Source organism: Protopterus annectens, chromosome 12.part0 (assembly GCF_019279795.1).
Source record: "Protopterus annectens isolate FY-2018-M chromosome 12.part0, PAN1.0, whole genome shotgun sequence".
NCBI classification, from domain to species: domain Eukaryota; kingdom Metazoa; phylum Chordata; order Ceratodontiformes; family Protopteridae; genus Protopterus; species Protopterus annectens.
In genome coordinates, this window is record NC_056746.1 from 1,062,586,982 (window position 1) to 1,062,608,071 (window position 21,090).

Genomic DNA, 21,090 nt, shown 5'->3' on the forward strand with positions numbered 1-21,090 from the left:
TGCCCTCGGGCAGATAGCCTAGTATGAACCTATGAACCTACTCACAAAAAAGAAATCGCAAAGAGATTATTTTAACAAGAACTCACTAACTCTTAACCAGGAGCTCGTCTCTCGTGCTTGTAGAAGCCATGGCAAACGAGATCTGTGGGGTTGGAAGAAGATGGCAGGGTATTATGGGTAAGGGGAGGAATTTGGAGCTCAGATCTCAAGCTTGGAAAGCTGCCGGCTCAGATCCAGATCGGATCAGATACCCGCAGGCTGCTGATCAAATGAAGTTAAATACTTCAGATTAAAGGTTAGAACTAGCAGGAACAATGGGAGAAAAATAACTACTTAAATGCAGTATCATTTTGTAAAGAAACAAATCCAGAACATGATCTGACACAATTACACTAGTTTCAGAAAATATCAGAGTAAAACCAATAGTACTAAAGTGTACAGAAATCCTCTCGTTTATGGGGCACAAAAAGAGAAATACCTGCATAATATGGATAAAAAGGAAGTAAACAAAACACTAAAAATATGCTGGAGAAATCCAAAAGGACAAAAGAACAGGATGACCATGGACAGGGATACTAAAATTCATGCTATTAAGATGCTTTTGGTGCCAATTATCACGTATACAAGGCAAACTTACATTTTCAAGCAAAAAGAGAAAATATCAGAGGAAAAGAAAAAAAAAAATAGAAGGTGTGGGGTCTCCTGAAACAAACTTGTCTCAAATTGAAAATGGAAGATTACAGCTGTCAAATTTTAAAAAGAATATTTCAAAGCTACACAAATGAGGCAGTTATATTTAGTACAAAGCAAGACTTGTACTCTAAGTGGACAAGCATGATTCTCATACAAGGAGTACCTGACTAATCACTCTGCAGCAAAATAAGGGTTTGGGATACAGATGGAAAGAGAAAGTACAGTTGTGTACACTTACCATAAATGTAGATATTGAGTGTATTCATTGCTGCAGTCCTTACAAAATGGGTTATCCAGCTCCTGGTAGCCCACAGTCAGCCAGAATACCAAAGTCCTTGGTATATGATGTCAGCTGCCTTCGGTTTAAGCCTAACGTCAGGTACAAAGGAAGGCAGCCGACTCCATTTCCTCAGTTTTTCTTGCCTTAACTGTCAGAAGCCCCCAAAAAAGGTTAGACCAAGAAAAGAAAAATCCAGTCTGTGCCCTAGGAAAAAAGGGGGATGGGAAGGGGGGGAACCAGGACTGCAACAGTGAATACACTTGAACATCTACATTTAAGTGCACATATCTGTACTATGTTCATCGTGTTTCACTGTTGCAGTCCTTACAAAATGGGTTGATTCCCAAAGCCCAGGAAAAAAAACAAAAGGGAGGAGGAACATCCACTGTTTAAGGGTTGGTAAGGATGCCCTGCAACACTGCAGTGGCAAAACCAGCCCTGGACTTAGAAAACAAGGGTAAATTGTAATGTTTAGAGAAAGTGTGGACAGAAGTCCAAGGAGCTGATTCCAGGATGTCCCTAGTAGGTACACCTCTTAAAAATGCTACTGAGGTAGAGGCTGCTCTAGTATAATGGGTCCTAATACTCTGTGGAGGAACCTTGCCATGCTGTAAGTAACAAAAGTAAATACAATGAGCAATCCACTTAGAAATGGTCCGTTTAGAAATAGCTTTGACCTGAGCACCAGGAGCAAAACTGACCAACAAATGATCCGACTTTCGAAAAGGTTTATTCCTGTCCAGGTAAAATGTAAGCTGTCTATGCACATCCAGGGAATGCAGTAACCTTTCTCCTTTATTCTGAGGATTAGGAAAGAAGATAGGCAGGTGGACAGACTGGTTAAGAGTTAGGATAGAAACCACCTTAGACATAAAGGAGGGATTAGTTTGAAGAGAAATCCCACCCACATGGAAGATGATAAAAGGCCCTACTGCCATTAAGGCCTGCAGCTCAGAAACTCTTCTAGCTGAAGTAATAGCCAAAAGAAAGGCAGTTTTCCAGGAGAGAAACTTCAAATCTGCTGAGGCAGCTGGATGAAAAGGAGACAGAGTAAGTTTCTCAAGTAAAAAATTAAGATCCCAAGCTGGAGTAGGTGACTTTCTGGGAGGCTTTAAATTGCTAGCTCCCCTGAGGAACTGTTTCATAAAGGGATGAGAGAAAATGGGTTGCTCAAAGGAACAATGAGCAGAAATAGCTGAAGCATGAATCTTGATAGAAGAAAAGGAAAGTCCACCATTAAACAAGCCTGCCAGATAGTCAAGAATAAGAGGAAAAGTAGGTTGAGAAAGGTATTCCCCTCTAGTCTGCATCCAAATGGAGAATCTTTTCCACTTATCAGCATAAGATTTCCTAGTGCTAGGCCTTCTGGCCTCACGAAGGATCTCATTCTCCTGTTGGGAAAGGTTTAAATTATGAGCCAGGCTGCCAAATGCAGAGTCTGAAGATGAGGATGCAGAATTTTTTCCCCCTCCTGAACCAAGAGATCTGGTATCAGGGAAAGATGCCAAGGCTGAGACTGGGAGAAACGGTGAAGTAGTGGATACCAATGTTGCCTGAGCCAGTCTGGAGCTATGATGATGGTCCTTGGTTTTTCGTCCCTTATCTTTAACAGCACTCTGGGAAGAAGAGGCAGAGAAGGGAATGCATAGATCGAGAGCTGTGTCCAGGGGAAGGACAGAGCATCCACTTTCCAAGCTTTGTCATGATGATCCCTAGTACAAAAGGTTGGAAGAAGGTGGCTGGTCAGAGATGAGAAGAGATCCACCTGGAGAGTGCCCCAACGCTGAATGATGCGATAGAAGATGACCTTGTTTAGTTGCCACTCGTGAGGATCCAGGACCTGCCTGCTCAACCGGTCTGCCAAGATGTTGAGCCTTCCTGGAAGAAACTGAGCTATCAGATGAATGCCCATGGAAGCTGCTATGGACCATAGTATCATGCTTTGTCTGCACAGGGGGTAACAGTGAGTCCCTCCCTGCTTGCTGATGTACCACATGATTGTGGTGCTGTCTGTCCTGACTAGAAGAGTACAAGGAGAGAGAAGATGCCTGAAAGCCATCAAGGCCTGCTGGACTGACATCAATTCCTTCAGATTTATGTGCAAATGAACCTGTTGATAGTTCCAAGTCCCCTGAATACATCTGCCCTCTAGATGTGCTCCCCAAGTGTTGTCCTAGGCATCTATGGTGAGAGTCTGGCTGGCAGGAGGTGGACAGAAAAAAGGCCTTTGTTCTGTGTACAAGCCATCGCCCACCAAAGTAACTCTGTCTGCAGGCAGGGAATCAGAGGAAGAATCAAGTCTAAATCCTGAGTGTGTTGACACCAAAGGTTTTTGAGGTACCACTGTATTTTCCTCATATGCAGTCTGGCATATGGAATCATCAGAATACACGAAGCAATGAATCCCAGGGCTTGCAGGAATTGTCTTGCAGAGAGCTGGGTTATGCTTGCCAAATTCTTGAAATAATTCGAAAGATCCATTTGTTTCTCTTGAGGGAGGGATACCATCTGGGCGGCTGTGTTCAGACTCGCTCCCAGGAATACAATCTCCTTGTTGGGTACCAATTTTGACTTCTTTTCGTTGATAGTGTAGCCCAAAGAGGTGAGAAGGTTCTTTACAAAGTCCAAATCATTTAGAAGTTGCTCTGGTGAGTTTGCCTGAATAAGACAATCATCCAAGTAAGGGTAAATTTGAATGTTTCTTTGCCTGCAAAAAGCAATGACTGGAGCCAGGCATTTTGTAAAAACTCAGAGCAGTAGATAAGCCAAAGGGCAGTGCAGAGAATTGGAAGTGCCTGTTCCCCGCCCTGAATTGAAGGAACTGCCTGCAGCTTTCCCTTATTAGGATGTACAGATAAGCTTCTTTGAGATCCAAAGTCACCAGCCAAGAATCCTTGGCCAGCATTGGCAGCAACTGCTGAAGAGTGAGTATTTTGAACTTGGGAATCACCAGAAAGGTGTTTAGAATGGACAAATCCAGAATAGGGTGCCAGGTGCCCCCTTTTTTCGGAACCAGGAAAAGTCTCGAGTAGAAACCCTGGCCTATCTGAAGTGCAGGAACTGGCTCTATTGCTCCCAGGTCTAGCAAAGAAGAAACTTGTTTTTCTGCTTCTGCCCTTTGATGTGAGGGGATATCTGGGTATCCTTGGTGAAAAGGGAAGGTGTGAAAGGAGAACTTGTAGCCTTGGGATACTATTTTGAGCACCCATTTATAGTCTGTGATGGTGTACCAGACATCTGCAAAAATGGCTAACCTTCCCCCCAAAGGAAACCCTGGGCCTGCAGAGGCAGGCAGGGGAAGGCCGTAGTCATTGGGGATGCTTGCTTTGGGAAGTTTGCTTAGAACTCCCCGATTTTGAAGAGGGAGTCTGCCAGTGCTTAGCCTTTTGAGGGGTGGAAGTCTGTCCCCTAGAAAACCTGTAACTCTTAGGCCTAGTGCAACCCTGTTTACTAGGGTCAGGAAAAGTCCAATTCTTAAAAGGGTAATGTCTACTAAAATGAGGAGGCTGAACTTACAGAAAGTCCTTAACAGTTTGCATAGATTTGGCCTTATCCTCCAACTTTTTCAACACCTCTTCTGCTTTGCTACCAAAGATTGTCCTTGTGCAAAGGCACATCCAGTAATTTAGATTTGACAGGTTCAGAAAGGGGTTGTTCCCTGAGCCAAGCATGTCTTCTAATAACAGAACCAGTGGCTGCTGCCCTGCAAGAAGCCTCCAAAGTGCCGAAACCACAATGTAGGGAATGTTTAGTGACAAGAGTGGCAGAATTCAATCTTGCATGTCCTTACTCTCCAATCAGGGAAGGAACACCAGTTATTTTAGCCTTAATGGCCTCCAAAGTATGCTGCTGATACTTAAGCATATGAAAAAGACAATTAACAGACCTAATAGCCAGGGAGGAAGAAGTATAAACCTTTTTACCCCATCTATCCAAGGCCCTAAATTTCCTGTGAGAAGGAACAGGATTTTAGCAACCGTGGCTTTAACACCTTTAGGGCCCTGAGAAATAATTTCTGGATCAGCAGTAGGAGTCTTGAAAAGGAACTGATGAGAATCAGGAACCCTATAATACCAGTCAGGCTTTCTGGGAGCAGGAGGAACAGAATTAGGAGTCAAAGAATTCTCCATGAAAACAACAACTTCCAAAACTAGAGGGATAGCCAAAGGATTATGCTGTGGCAAATCCAAGAATTCCCTAATCAGTTTCTTAGACTGAGAGTAGTCCTGACTTTCTCATTTGAAATGCTCCCCAAGAGTATTCAGAGTATCTGGAGGGGAGGCAGAAGGGATGGAGTCTTCTGCATCAAAATCCTCAATACCAGAAAAAAGTTGAGTGTTTCCCTCTTCATCAGCAGAGTTGCTGGAAACCTTAGAGTCTGAGACAGACAAAACTTCTGGGGACACTTCCCTAGCCCTCTTAGAAGGAGGTGGCTGAGAGCCCCTGATAAGGGTCAAGAGATCACTAGCCATCTTTATCATCTGAGATTGAGGCATTTGAGGGGAGGCCGTCGCCTGCTTTTGAGTAGATTTTCGGCTGGAAGACCTGTTAGAAAGTGGAGGGACTAAGAAGGCCTAGCCACCGCAGTAGTCTGAACCAAGGTCATCGGTCTGGATCTTGTGTCCGGGTGGAGAAAAGAGGCCTCAGAAGCCAGCGCCTGCTTAGCGGTTCTGGATCCATCAGAGGCAGCGATTGGCAGAGGGTCAGAAGACGAAGTGGAAGCCTGCGGTATGGAGGACTCAGAAAAGGTCTCCGCAGACACCTGCTGCTGAACATCCATGGACTGCAGAGGCAATGAAAGCACCTCACGGACTACCAACTGGGCCAACAACCAACTTAACAGGGACATCGTCGGTTAATTTGACCATAAGCCTATCACGGTCCTTATCCTTGGGCTTCTTAGGAACATCTGAAGTCGGGAGACCAGAAGACGCCATACCGATGAACTTAGGCTAAACTCTGAAATGCCTGAACAAGATCCTAGCTCTACGGCAAACGGTAAGCAGGTTGAAAGAAGCACAGAGAACACAATTAGGGACGTCGTACTCAAGGCCCAAACAAGTGATACAATAGGAGAGAAAATCACAATGCGGAATCTGTTTTCCACTGGCAAGAGAGTTATTAAAACTTTCTCTGACATTTGTCAAAGCAAGAAAAGAGGGTCCCCAACAGGGTACTTATCTGAGGATGTCTTCAACTAAGCAGTCGGAATACAAAAAGAAGGTACTCGGCCGACCAGCACTCATGCAAAATGCTTCTGCTTCAGGCTCCACGGCAAGAAAGACTGAGGAAATGGCGTCAGCGTCATACACCAAGGACTTTGGTATTATGGCTGACTGTGCGCTACCAGGAGCCGGATAACCCATTTTGTAAGGACTGCAGCAGTGAAACACAATGAACATCATAAACATAACCAAGGTCAGCAATAATGTCTATAGAACTGCAAAAATATTTATTACAAAAAAGACTAGTAAAAGATGCTGATGGGAATATAAATAGGCTCTGGCAAAAGTAAAAATGAATGGGAGACTTCCAAGATAGCTGCACAATGATCAACAAATCAACTTCAGCTCGCTCAAAAAAAAAAAAAAAAAAAAACTGAGAAATAAGGAAGAATGATATTCTCAGCTTGAGTAAAATTTGGATACTGGCTAGTAAGATCACTGCTGAATGACAGCCAGCAAAAAAGAAATTTAGATAACATGAAAGAAAATCAAATAGAAAAGGTGAAGAGAAAACACTGGCTAGAAAAAAAAACTGTAGCTAGCTCTTCGGCATAAAAACAATTCAAGCTTCAGCTTTCTTTATTTCGTTCTAGAGATAGCTTCCAAGTAAAATAGAGGAAAAATAAATCAGATGTACTCAAGAGGTGATTATGCAACATAACTCAAATAATAAAAAGCTGGAAAATATAAAAAAGCTTTAACTAACTATTCAGAATTGATTAACTGCAAATATCTGCCCCGTTTGTTATGTACCTCTCAAGACATCTGCAACAACTGGAAAGGCCGCAGAAATACCTCACTGAAAGAATCACAGACCTAAAGCAGATGCCCTACACTGACCGCCTTAAAAAACTCCAGCTATACACTGTTGCATATCGTCTACTCTGAGGCGATCTCTGCTTAACATACAAAGCCATGCCAAACCCAGAGCTGTTGGACATGCTACACTTAAAGAAATCCCAATCCCTCAGAGCCACAGACTCCAGGAATCTAAACCTTGTCATCACACTAAACAAAACATGCTGGAGGGATAGGTTCCTGACCCAGAGACTCCCCAGAGTCTGGAATAGATTGCCCATACATGTCAAACAGAGTGCCTCTTTGGCCCTCTTCAAAAGGAACCTTGACAATTGGATGGGAGAAAGGAAATTCATCCCGGGGATCATGTCAGTCGCCTTGCTAGACAGGGGTCCAGAGAAGTAAATAGTGTGGGAAGAAATAGCCAGGGAATTGCTATGGCTAGGCTTGTATAGGCCCCTAGGGCTGATAGCCTAGTACCAACTTATGAACCTAATCAGAGGCTGAAATGAAGAAAAATCCGTCCGAGTATGATGCTTCTCAAAAAGAGAAGTATAAAAAAATAGCAGTTAGAAGACAGCACATACACATACACACACACACACACACACACACACACACACACACACACACACACAAAACATGAGATTTTCTGCTGTACTAGAGAAAATGGAAAGAACAGTCTGTGTTAAATTTTACAAAAGCACAAATAAGCAAATGGAACCTAGCTGTGAGAAAGCCAACAAGACCAATATTAGTAAAGATGCAATAATACCAGTAGAAAGAGTTGATCCTGACAAAACTGTGGCAGTAGGGCAAAGTATTAAACTGGAGACAGCAGAGTGTTTGTTGAAAATGATTATTTAGTGTACACCAGACAGAAGAAAAAAAGTAGTAATGTCTTACCATAATGCTCCATCTGTGTTGTCACTCTTCATCAATTCTTGACCGATCAGGCCATTATAGCTCGTGCTAGCCAAAAAAACTTTCGAGCTAATTGTCTACCGATAATGCCCCTCTTTACATTACCTCAGATCGAGTTTGCAGAATTACAGAACAATGGAAGGAAACTAATTACAGATGAAGAAGCCATATCCAAGAAGTGTCCTAACAGAAGACCCAGGACAACAGATCGCTTCGCCAGGAATCCACAGGAAGGGGAAAAAGGGTGGGATGCCAAGATTAGATGAAGATAGACAGCACAGATGGAACATTATGGTAAGACATAACTTCTTAGTTTGATGTCAATCTTCATCTATTCTTGACTGAGGGGCTAGAGTCCCCAAATACTTTAGATCCTGGGGTGGACCTATGGAAGGATATTCCTGAGAACGATAGAACCAAAGGCAGCTTTTCCCCTGGAGACCAGGTCCAATTTGTATTGAGCAATAAAGGTACGCAGAGTAGGCCATGTTGCTGCTGCATATATTTCACTCATGGAAGCTTTAAAGTGGAAGACAGCTGAGGTAGCCATAGCTCTAGTGGAACGTGCCTTCACTGGCATTGGAAGCTTTAGAGTCTTTTTGTTATAAATGAAAAAAATACAATCTCTTAACTATTTTGACAAGGTACCCTTAAAGATTTCTCTAAGGTTGCGCTAGAGAAGGAGGTAAATAATTGCTCTGATCTCCTAAATTCTGTTGAGATAGAAACATAATTGAACATTAACAAGTGTAAGCAATATTCGCTTTTATTAGAAACATTTTGGAAATTAGACAAGCAAGTCTACAGTATATAACGAACCTTGTATGGAAAAGCAAGATGTAGTCGATGTCAATAAGGAGATGAGAAGCAGAACCAGAATTAATATACGAAACTCACAGCAAGGCAAACTATAAACTAACGAAAAGCCACCACACGTTCCTCTCCAATAGTTCTTTATTGACCTAGGTTTCGTTCATTCGAACTTCTTCAGAATACATACTACTGTTTCAACACCAGGTTTATATATTATTTGATATATTGATTAATTGTTTAATTAATGTCATCAATTTTCTCTAATGGATTCTTAAAAGAGAAATGTCCCTTTTTCACCATTTCATGTGTATAGAAAACTAATGCAACTATACTTATATAATAAACCCGTGATCAAATACATATGTATATATATCCTATTATATAACAAAAATACTACTAAAATACACTGATATATACTAATAAAATTATAACAACATTTACTAGAATATGTACATATAATCAAGAGAATTTTTTATGAAATTTCATAAGTTTTTATAACAATTTCTTATAAATTTAATAGGACATCGTATATGTTAACATATAATGACATTATGGTAGGGTATGTTTTCATGACATCCTATATATAAAACAGTTGATTATATGTACATATTCTAGTAAATGTTGTTATAATTTTATTAGTATATATCAGTGTATTTTAGTAGTATTTTTGTTATATAATAGGATATATATACATATGTATTTGATCACGGGTTTATTATAGAAGTATAGTTGCATTAGTTTTCTATACACATGAAATGGTGAAAAAGGGACATTTCTCTTTTAAGAATCCATTAGAGAAAATTGATGACATTAATTAAACAATTAATCAATATATCAAATAATATATAAACCTGGTGTTGAAACAGTAGTATGTATTCTGAAGAAGTTCGAATGAACGAAACCTAGGTCAATAAAGAACTATTGGAGAGGAACGTGTGGTGGCTTTTCGTTAGTTTATAGTTTGCCTTGCTGTGAGTTTCGTATATTAATTCTGGTTCTGCTTCTCATCTCCTTATTGGCATCGACTACATCTTGCTTTTCCATACAAGGTTCGTTAAATACTGGTTACTAGTTTTTCATGGCTAGTGAGAGTGGTTCGGTGGATGTCGGGAGCATGTTACAGCAGATTTGCGAGACTTTAAAAGAACATTCGGTTCTTATACAAAAAATACTAACTAAAGAAGTGGTGGAATTATCGAATACAGGGGATAGCTTGGGTCTACCCCTTACACAACCTACGCCACCCATTTTTTCAACGCAAGGTAAATCTGATATACATTGTAAAGAAAAAACTATCAGAGACATAAACAGTTGGAAAACTACTGATTTTAGTTTTCAAAATGTATGTACTCCACAACGGATACAAGTTGAAGTAGTGTCTGAACCAAAATCTATGCAAGAAATGCTTCGAGCATTTGAAACAAAACTGTTTAAACTCAAACGGACTCAACTAGAGAACTGTTATTTAACACGCAATATAGAATTGGGAATCATTCCCAAAGGTTTACGGCTTTGGAGGTATCCAAATGGCTGTGAACAACATCCTAGCATGTTAAATGAACTACACGCGTTTTTTGATCAATGTGGCATCCGGTTGATGGATATAATGGTTAAATATAACAATTTAAAAATAGAAGAGTTATTAATTCAATTAGAGGAACTGAATCAAAATATTTCAAAAGATCTTCTTTTTGACCGCATATACGATCAATATACACACATCATATCAGATGTTACGCACAGTTGTGACATCTTGTTTCAAAAGAAAAATATGAAAATACAGCGTGATACACAGAGATATGCACAAAATCAAGTATATCCAAAATCTGAATGTTCAAAGGGTAAATACCATGGTAACAAACATACAGAAAGTTTCACGGCAGTTGCAGATGACGTCAATCCGTCGTATGAGGGAGATGACGAGACAAACATTCGGAATGATGGTGAGGACTGCATGGAAGAAGGTATCAGGAGATCCAACCGGTTAAGAAACCAGAACGAGTACAATAATCAGCAGGAATTCAACAAAAAAGGCGCAAAACCGAAGCAGACTTTTTTGGGACATTACAAAACAGGCGGAAAATGGAAATAAATGTACATACAGAGGCAGCGACACAGGTGGTTACAAATGCAGCAGCAGAAGGTTTTTTTGAACTTTCTCAATTTCATCAGATGCAGGAAATTGACAATTCAATTTTGAAAGTGAGTACGCCATGCCTTGATTCTGCCTCTGGGTTATTTTATGATAAACGATGTACAAGTTTAACATCTAGTTATAATAATTTGTCCTCTGCAGTTGGTTTAGGTACTGACCATGATTATAATACATGTGATATGTGCAACAGCAATTGCCTTTGTGTTTCTGAGGGGAAACAAGATGTTTGTGACAATATAATTGATGATGCACTCTTAAATTTGAGCATATATCAATATAATGACATTGAGCTCAATGATAAAATAGATAATGTGTATCTTCAAAATATTGATAAGCAAACACATAATAATGGAGAATGTCATTATGAACAATGTAATGAAGTCAACTTTTACATAGATTGTAATCCAGATCATTATTTAGTTAACAATTATAAGTGTATGGAATTGCAAGTTATAGATACAACTGTATATTCCAATGAAAGTTTAGTGTCTGATATTAATGACCATGTCTTTTTAAGTAACCCCAATATAAGTGACAAATGTTAAGCAAGATTTTAAGGTATACAATTATTCCTCAGTGAATATGAATGTGGAACATGCTAATTTGTTCTCTAAAGGGTTTAATTTTGTTCCCTGCAAAAAAGGTAATTTAGTAGAATCCATATTGGACTTATAGTTATTTTCACGAAAACTAAATTTAAAAGCATTTTTTTATAATAGAATAGACAATCAAAGTCAACAATGCAAGCCTTTTACAAAACCTAGTTTATTCAACCCACCCATGAATGATGAAATAGCTAATTTTGAAAAAAGAAGTGAATATGATGCAATAATGTTTTACAAAAAATATAAGAACAAAATACATTCAAATATGACACAAGAAGAACAAATACTACTTAATGAAATTAATAATAATTTGAATGTAAGAATCATGAGGCCAGACAAGGGTAATGGCATAGTTATATTAGATTATAGTAATTACATTTCTTACATGACTAATATGTTATTAAGTGACACATATGTTGAAATAAGTAAGAATCAAGTGAATATAGCTTTTAGGAGAATAGAAATACTACCAGATGACATGTTATACCAAGGGGAAATTACTGAAAGTGAACATGAATATTTAAATAATGAATATCCAGTAATAAGTGGTATCTTTGGTATACCAAAGATACATAAAGGCCTCAATAATCTACAATTTCGACCTATAGTAGATGGAAACAGAAGTAAAACATGTTATATAAGTCAGTACTTAGATTACTTCTTTAAGGAAAGTATGAAATGTTTCACTTATATTAGAAAAGATCCATGGGATTTTTTGAGTAAACTAAAAGAAATCGAAATGAAAAAGGAATATACTTTTGTAACAGTTGATGTCGTTAATCTTTTTACAACCATTCCTCAAGATATTGGTCTTATATGGCTCGAAGAACAATTGTTTGAGACACACTTGTATGAGCAAGAACAAATTAATACATTAATAAATTTGATGGATATTGTCTTAAATAATAATTTTATATATTTTGAAGGAAGTTATCAGCAAGTTCATGGGGTAGCTATGGGGGCACCATGTGCCCCCATGTATGCAAACCTTATAATGAGCTATTGGGAACATAATTACTTGTTCCAATCGGACTTTTCCAAACATATCAAAATGTATACTAGATATCTAGATGATATTTTTATTATTTGGGATCATGAAAAAGATATGTTAAAATTTTTTTTGGAATATATAAACACTACAGTGAAATTCTTAAAATTTACACATCATGTTCATGATGAGAAAATTACTTATTTGGATGTAGATATTGCATACAATAGAGCAACAAACATCTTAAAAACACAAATTCATAGAAAGTCAACCTTCTCAAATGCATACTTACATTTTAACAGTTGGCACCCTGACCATCAGAAAAAAGCAATTATTAAAGGGCAGATGGTCAGGGCGGCCAGAATGGTAAGTGAAGAGCAAGACTTTATAGATGAGCTTGAATATATTATGCAATTGTTCATAAATAGAGGTTATCCAGAACAATTTTGTATAAGAGTATATAATGAAGTAAAAAATAAGAGAGAAAATGGAACATATACTGCAATATTAAAAACTGGTTCTTTACATAGAACAATATAACACAAATACTTGCGAGAGATGCAGCTATTTAGCCAAACTGGAGGCTGAGCTCTCTCAACTCAGGACTGGCAAGACCAGACAGGAGGAGAAGGCAACTACACACACCACAAAACCAGCCTCACATAATGCTACCACTCCACTGAATCAAACACAAACACACAAAGACATACTCGAAGGCTCTGAGTAAAAATTTACCTAAACAGCAGAGGCCTCCAAAGCAGACACCCAAACAACTGCTACCTCAAGACACCCCACAAGCAACACATAAACCACAAAAGCAGTGTGCAAAGCAGTCACAGCCCTTAAGGCCAAATACAACACCAAACATACTTGTCATAGGTGACTCCATAGTCAGACACACTGACGTCCCACTCACCAGGCTGAACAAGGAGAGGGTCACAGTAAGCTGCCTATCGGGCTAGATTCCGCCACATAACACAAGCACTCGGGTCACTCCACGGCAAATACAAATATGACACAGTCATTGTCCATGCTGGTGTGAACGACCTGAGACGCACCTCCCTGGACTACATGAAAAGAGACATAGAGGAGCTCTCTGATTATGTAGCCCAGGCAGGTATGACCCTAACCCTGAGCAGTATCCTTCCTTCACCAAGAATGATGCCACAATATAGAGACAAGATGATCAGCTTTAACAATTGGCTTAATGTCTGGTGTCATTCAAAGGGGATCCAGTGTCTGTCTGCCTGGGATGACATGCTTGACAAGCCACGCTGCTTCGCAAGGGACGGCTTGCACCTGTCACCCTGGGATTCGGATATTGGCTAAGGCTCTTGCCACCCCATAGTGCCTTTTTAGGCAAGGCTCAAATTCTAAACCTACCACCCTAGAAAACAAAAATGGGAAGAAACTGAGGGTAATGCTGCTCAATGCCAGAAGTCTAAATCTCAAAATGCACGCACTCGAGGCCCTTCTCAGTATGGAGAACATCGATGTCTGTGCTGTAACTGAAACCTGGTTCAAGGCTCCTGAGAGCACCCCGGCACTATTAGGTTTTACCTCATATCATGCGTTCCGGCCCCAAAACCCGGACCACACCACAAAAGGAGGGGGTGTATCCATATTCATAAAGGATACCCACACCTCCAGGTTGGTGGCAACGCGCAAGCTCGAAACCATCCAGGTACAACTAACCATAGGCAAAACTGCTCTACAAATTGTAGCATGCTACAGGCCACCCTCTCAAACTCAGGAACCCCACACAGCCTTCCTGAGTTTGAGAGGGTGGAAACTCCCAGATATGCTCAGAATTAGTCCAAAATGATACAAAAATCACTGAACCCACAGACATTGCCAACATACTGGCAGACAGGTTCAGTGCAAACTTCACCCCCCTCTCCCCCCCTAAAGGAGAGATAACTATCCCAGCCGAGTGTAGCCTCCCGGACATCTCAAATGCGCAGGTGAAAGCTGCTCTCTCTAAAGCTAAAAACACAGCATCAATGGGACCGGATGGTGTCCCAGGCTGTGTGCTACACGAGCTAAATGAGGAATTAAACCCGCACATAAGGCAGCTGTTTAATCTCAGCCTTACCACAGGATACGTGCCCAAGGAGTGGCGTATGGCAACTGTGGTCCCACTCCACAAAGGCGGCGCCTCTACAGACCCTGGTAATTACCGCCCCATAAGCTTAACAAGTCTAGTCTGCAAAGCTATGGAGAGGATCATAATGGAGCTCATAAACAAAGATATAGGGGACTTGCAGACATTGGACCCGACCCAGTTTGGCTTTGTCAAGGGAAGATCATGCCTTTTGAACTTGGTCGACTTCTTCGAAACAGTCACCAAGGCCATTGATGAGGGAAAGGCAGTCCATACAGCCTACCTTGACCTTGCAAAGGCTTCGACACAATACCCCACTCGGTATTGTAGAAAAACTTACCAGCTTAAATGTAAACCCATATGTCACAAGATGGGCTGCAAACTGGCTTAAGGACAGAACCCACAGGGTTAAAGTTGCTGGAGCTATGTCAGACTCCAAGCCGGTCACAAGTGGTGTCCCACAGGGCTCGGTCCTTGGCCCTATTGTTTGGCATCTACTTCTCAGAAGTACAGGCCAACATGGGAGGACTTTGGCTGACAAAGTTTGCAGGCGACTGCAAACTGGGCCATAGTGGAAAGTGCATCGGACACGGATATCCTTCAGAAGGGACTCACGGAAACAGATAGCTGGTGCCAGAGCCATGGCCTGAAGTTAAACGCCAAAAATGTATAGTCATACCCTTCGGGAAAAACAAGGTAACCCCAAGCTACCATATAGGTGGCAATCCACTAAGCACAGAAGAGGTTATCAGGGACCTGGGGACCCAGGTTGACAGTGGCCTTTCTTTTGACACTCACGTTGCTAAAGTGGTTAGAAAGGCCTTCTACATTGCCCACCTGATCATGAAGGGATTCACATCCAGATCTAGTGAGGTCATTGTTCCCCTGTACTCTTCACTTATCAGACCAATGATCGAGTACAATGCCCCATTCGGGATGTATCTCACCCGACATCTGCAGCAATTGGAGAGACCCCAAAAGTTCCTCACCAAAAGGATAAAGGGACTCCAAAATCTGTCATATGCTGCCAGATTGAAGAAACTCCAGCTCTATTCAGTCGCATACCGTCTGCTCAGAGGTGACATGTGCCTGACATACAAGGCCATGTCCAACCCGGAATTAATGGACATGCTCCACCTCAAAAAATCCAAATCCACCAAAACCACTAGAGCAAGCGACTTAAACCTTAGCATGAATATAAATAGGACGTGCTGGAGGGATAGATTTATCACTCAGAGACTCCCTATGCTGTGGAATAGAATCCCGGTCCATGTGAGGCAGAGCACCTCGCTGACTCTGTTCAAGAGAAATCTAGACCTGTGGATGGGAGATCGTAGGTTTACCCCGGGAATCATCTCTGTGTCACTGCTGGACAGAGGCACAACAAACTAATGGGCACAGTATTTTTTCATATAAGGGGTGGCGTAAGCCACAAAAATTTGGGCTAGGCTTATAAATGCCTTAGGGCAGATAGCCTAGTATAAACCTATGAACCTATTGAATAGTACAGAAAAGGTCGAAAAAAACTTTTTCAATAATGTTCCATTATATATTACCACTTACAATGATTGTTTTAAGGATATTGAGCTAATAATCAGAAAAAAATGGAATTTCTTCATGAACGAAAAAACTTGGAGGCAACTCTTTCTGGGTCCAATAAAATTTGTATATAGGAAAAGTCCATCATTTAAAAATATATTAGAAAATAAGGGAGTCATCAAACAGTATAGTAACAGAATTAAAGGAAATTTTAAATGTGGAACATGTACTACATGTAATTATATACATTGTTCTGGTACTGAAATAATGATTAATGGTTGTAAAATCAAGATGTACGGACATTATAACTGTTTAACATCAAATGTAGTATATTTGGCTTTGTGTCAACAATGTAAAGCCTTCTATGTAGGGAAAACAAAAAGACAATTTAGAGAACGTATTAAGGAACATCTTTTAGATATACAACATCTCAAGAGCACTAATGCCTTAGCTAGGCATGTTATTGATAATATAGATCACAAATTTAAATTTTTAATTATTAATCAAATTAAATATGATTCACAAGGGAAAATAGTCACATATCATTTAGATATGGAAGAACTAAAATGGCAAATACGTTTGAATTCATATATCCCACCTGGTATAAATGAATATTTAACCATCATGCCATTATTGAAATTGAATAGAATTAATGGGAAATAGAAGATCTGTGGTTAAATTTAATATTATAAATACAAATTAATAATTAAAAATAAATTAACTATATGGTATTTTTAATTAATGGTAACATCAACCTTTATATTAGTGTTTTTTGGATATCATAGTGGGTTACATACATGGATTACATATATATCCATATAGTTCAAAAATTATTTAAGGCAATTACTAGACAGATGCACATGAAATAAATGTATATCATATTTTTAGGATATAATAATTTTTATTATATATTATAATTAGCAACCTGAGTTAGTGTATTATTATAAATGTTGTATATGTAGGTATAGTGTTTGTTATATGAATTTATTTAAGAGAATTTTTTATGAAATTTCATAAGTTTTTATAACAATTTCTTATAAATTTAATAGGACATCGTATATGTTAACATATAATGACATTATGGTAGGGTATGTTTTCATGACATCCTATATATAAAACAGTTGATTATATGTACATATTCTAGTAAATGTTGTTATAATTTTATTAGTATATATCAGTGTATTTTAGTAGTATTTTTGTTATATAATAGGATATATATACATATGTACTTGATCACGGGTTTATTATATAAGCATAGTTGCATTAGTTTTCTATACACATGAAATGGTGAAAAAGGGACATTTCTCTTTTAAGAATCCATTAGAGAAAATTGATGACATTAATTAAACAATTAATCAATATATCAAACAATATATAAACCTGGTGTTGAAACAGTAGTATGTATTCTGAAGAAGTTGAATGAACGAAACCTAGGTCAATAAAGAACTATTGGAGAGGAACGTGTGGTGGCTTTTCGTTAGTTTATAGTTTGCCTTGCTGTGAGTTTCGTATATTAATTCTGGTTCTGCTTCTCATCTCCTTATTGGCATCGACTACATCTTGCTTTTCCATACAAGCAAGTCTACAGCCTGATTAATGTTGGACTCTTGAGACCACCTTCAGAAGAAAGGATGGATTTGTCCTGAGTGTAACTATCCTTATGGAAAATTAAGTAAGGGTATTTTGAACATAAGGCTTGCAATTCCGAAACTCGTCTTGCAGAGATGATAGCTATAAGTAAAAGAGTTTTCCAAGACAGGAATCTCAAGTCACAAGTAGCTCTGGTTCAAAGGGGGAACTACTAGTGACTGCAAAACAACAGTCAGCTTCCATGGTGGTAGAGGATCTTTAAATGGGGGCTTTAAACAGATAGTTCCCTTGAGGAAGACCTTACAAAGTCTGTAAGAAATTAGGGATAGATCCATAGGAAGAAAAAACAAATTTGTCAAAGCCAGAAGGGTCCAGTGAGGATTACTTTGTTTCTCAACCCGGCTGCTTTCTTGAGGAAAAGAGGGAAAGGGATATAGCAGACCTGGGGGTCAACTGAGGAGAAGAGCATCTCTTGGGGACTCCTCTTGGGGGGGAATTCAGGCAAAATAGCTTCTGCACTTGTTTTGGGGTGAAGCAAAAAGATCGCTGGAAGGCTGGCTCCAGCGATGAAAGATCATCTTCCCTACTTTGGGATTGAGAGACCACTTGGTGAGGCATTAGAACGCATCTGCTTACTTTGTCCTCTATCTCATTTGAACTCCCCAGGATGTGTGTTGCTATAAGAAAGCGGGTGGAGGCAATTCTCCATTGCCACACTCGGATGGCTTCTCAACACAGGGGATAGGATTTGGTTCCCTCTTGCTTGATGATGTACCAGACTACGGACATGTTGTTTGATTGAACTGCAATCATTCCTTGAGGCAGGGTAGAGTGAAATGATTGCAGCGCTAATAGCACTGCCCTCAGTTCGAGAACGCTGATATGCAGATTGGCATCTATCGGGGACCAAGTGCCTTGGACTGTGTTTCTCAGATAATGCCCCCCCCCCATCTGGGAGGCATCCATGGTCACTATGGTTTTGGGTTGAGAAGAGACGAAGGGGCAGCCCAAAATAATTTGTTTGGATTCCATCCACCAGGATAGGTCCTTTTTGCAGCGACTTGTGATGAGTATGAGGTGGTTCACTGGGTGAGTTAGAACAGACCATTGATTTACAAGAAACCATTGCAGTAATCTTGCTAAAGGATCCAGAGTGATCGCCATTTCATGGACCCCAAAGCTTGAAGCACTAGCAGAGCTGGTACTTTGTTTGGGCACAGGAGAGAATGAACTTGAGATCTTATTTTCTGTAGTCTGTGGGGAGGTAGAGAGACCACACAAGACAAGAGCATTGAGACGAGCTCTGGTAAATTCCATATCCTGACAGGGGGTCAGTTGAGATTTTGAAAAGCTGACCGCGATGCCTAGCTGCAGGAATGACTGCAGGGTGAATTTTGTCACCTGAAGCAGTAGATATTTGGTAGAAGCGGCGATGACCCAGTAGTGTAGATATGGAAACACCTGGCATCCATGCAGTCTCAAGTGAGCTGTTACTTCTACCATACATTTTGTGAACACTCTGGGAGCTGTGGTGAGACCAAAGGGCATCAACCTGAACTAACCATGATTAGCTCATAGCCAGAAATGGAGGAACCTTCTTGAGTGTTTGTCCATTTTTACGTGGGACTACAAGTCCTGACGGTCTATTGAGCACATCCAATCATTTTTCCTCTAGAAAGGAAGTATTGACTGAACCATGACCAATCAGAATTTGGACTACTGAACAAATTTGTTTAGAATACCAAGATCCAAAATCAGTCTCCAGTCCCGTCATTTTTGGCACTAAAAAGAACCTTGAGTAAAATCTGGATCCTATTTAGTCTGGTAGGACTTCTTGGATGACTCTTTTCTAGCAGGGTTTGTATTTCTAAGGCTGCTTGGTCCTTCTGACTGGGTGGAACATCGGGAAGTCTTGTTCAAGTTCTTGGATAAGAATAAAGGGGATAAAGTAACCTCTAGAAATGATTCTTTGGAGCCAGGCATCTGTGGTTACTTGGTGCCAGCCTGTTGGCTGCAAAGAAAATCTTCCCCTGACTGCCTCCAGAGACAAGAAATTAGGCCTATTTTCAGGAGCGCTGATAGGATTGGCCAGAGAAAAAAGTCCCTGGAACCCTGGTTCTGCAGACCACCTCTGCCTGTAGGACAGTGTCTTTCATTGGAATTCCCCATCTCCCTCGAGGGGAGTCCATACCACGTGTGTCCTAGATAGGCCTCTGGGACTTCTTGACCACATTTTACCACTCCTCTGATTCCTGGAATAGACTCAAAGGGGAGCAGAAAAATGTATGCCCACTGCAGGCAGGGTCTTTCCATCTTTCAGACATTACTATGTAGATTAAGGAAGACAAAAAGGTTAGAAAATAGTAATAAAACTTCTAAAATGTACTTAGCTGTGAGAGAGAGTCGACTAACGAGTCTTTTCTATAAGAGCAGCAAATGAGATCTGAGGTAATGTAGAGAGGGGCATTATGTGTTGACTATTAGCTCAAGAGTCTTTTTTCCTGGTGGGAGCTATATAATGGTCGGATCGGTTCCAAGGATCGGAACCATAACCCATCAGTCAAGAACAAATGGAGACTGACAACATCACATCCAAGTTAATCCCACGAATCAAGGAATGCCAAGAGGTAGGTGTGAGATTCAAGCTGCTGTACTCAACTGTCTTCTGACTACTTTTTCCTGGATGATCAAAGACAATTTTGGATGAAGAACGGGCAAGGAAGGAAATAAAAAAGTTTATGCAATAAAAAGTGAGCCAACGGAAAGGAATTCTGTTTAGCTTTATCATCAGAAGAATTTCAGTGTCTTTGTGAAACCTTTTCTAATACTCCAAAGAAAAATATTTGAGAGAGAGAAAAAAATGTGGAAGTTGACTTTAGGAAACAGGAGTACCTTGGTTCTGAATCAAAGTCTGGTGTTGACAGATGAAAATGAAAAGGAAGACTATCAGCAACACTGAAATTAGTGAATAAATCTGAGACTATAAAGCATCGATCACATTTGTGAAATATGGCTTTGCAAGAAAACATGCCTGAAAAAGATTGGACTTTTGATGACTTTGTTAAACTTGTTAGTGAACTGTTTTACACCACTACATGTCATTAATGTTTAGAAAAACACTAAACGGGAAAAAGTAACTAAGTAAAAAAAGAAGTTAAGTACTCACCATAATGTTCCATCTGTGTTGTCCATTTTCATTTTTCAACAGATGGGGTTGGATCCAATCCCTTGGATCCGATCCCTCAGATCCGATTCAGCCATTGCTAAAGCTCATGGCCACCTAGAGCTCTCAAGCTCTTCCCTTACCCACAATGCACAAATCCCAATTACCTCAGCTCTTTGTTTGCTGACTTTAGTAGAAAGGAAATACTGTTGT

At 40.0% G+C, this 21,090-nt stretch overlaps 1 protein-coding gene across 1 annotated transcript in view; it reads right to left on the reverse strand.

The window, feature by feature from the left end:
* Positions 1–21,090, reverse strand: part of TOMM34 (translocase of outer mitochondrial membrane 34) — an 843,921-nt gene that overhangs the window by 361,698 nt on the left and 461,133 nt on the right. The gene's annotated exons all lie outside the window — the stretch shown is intronic.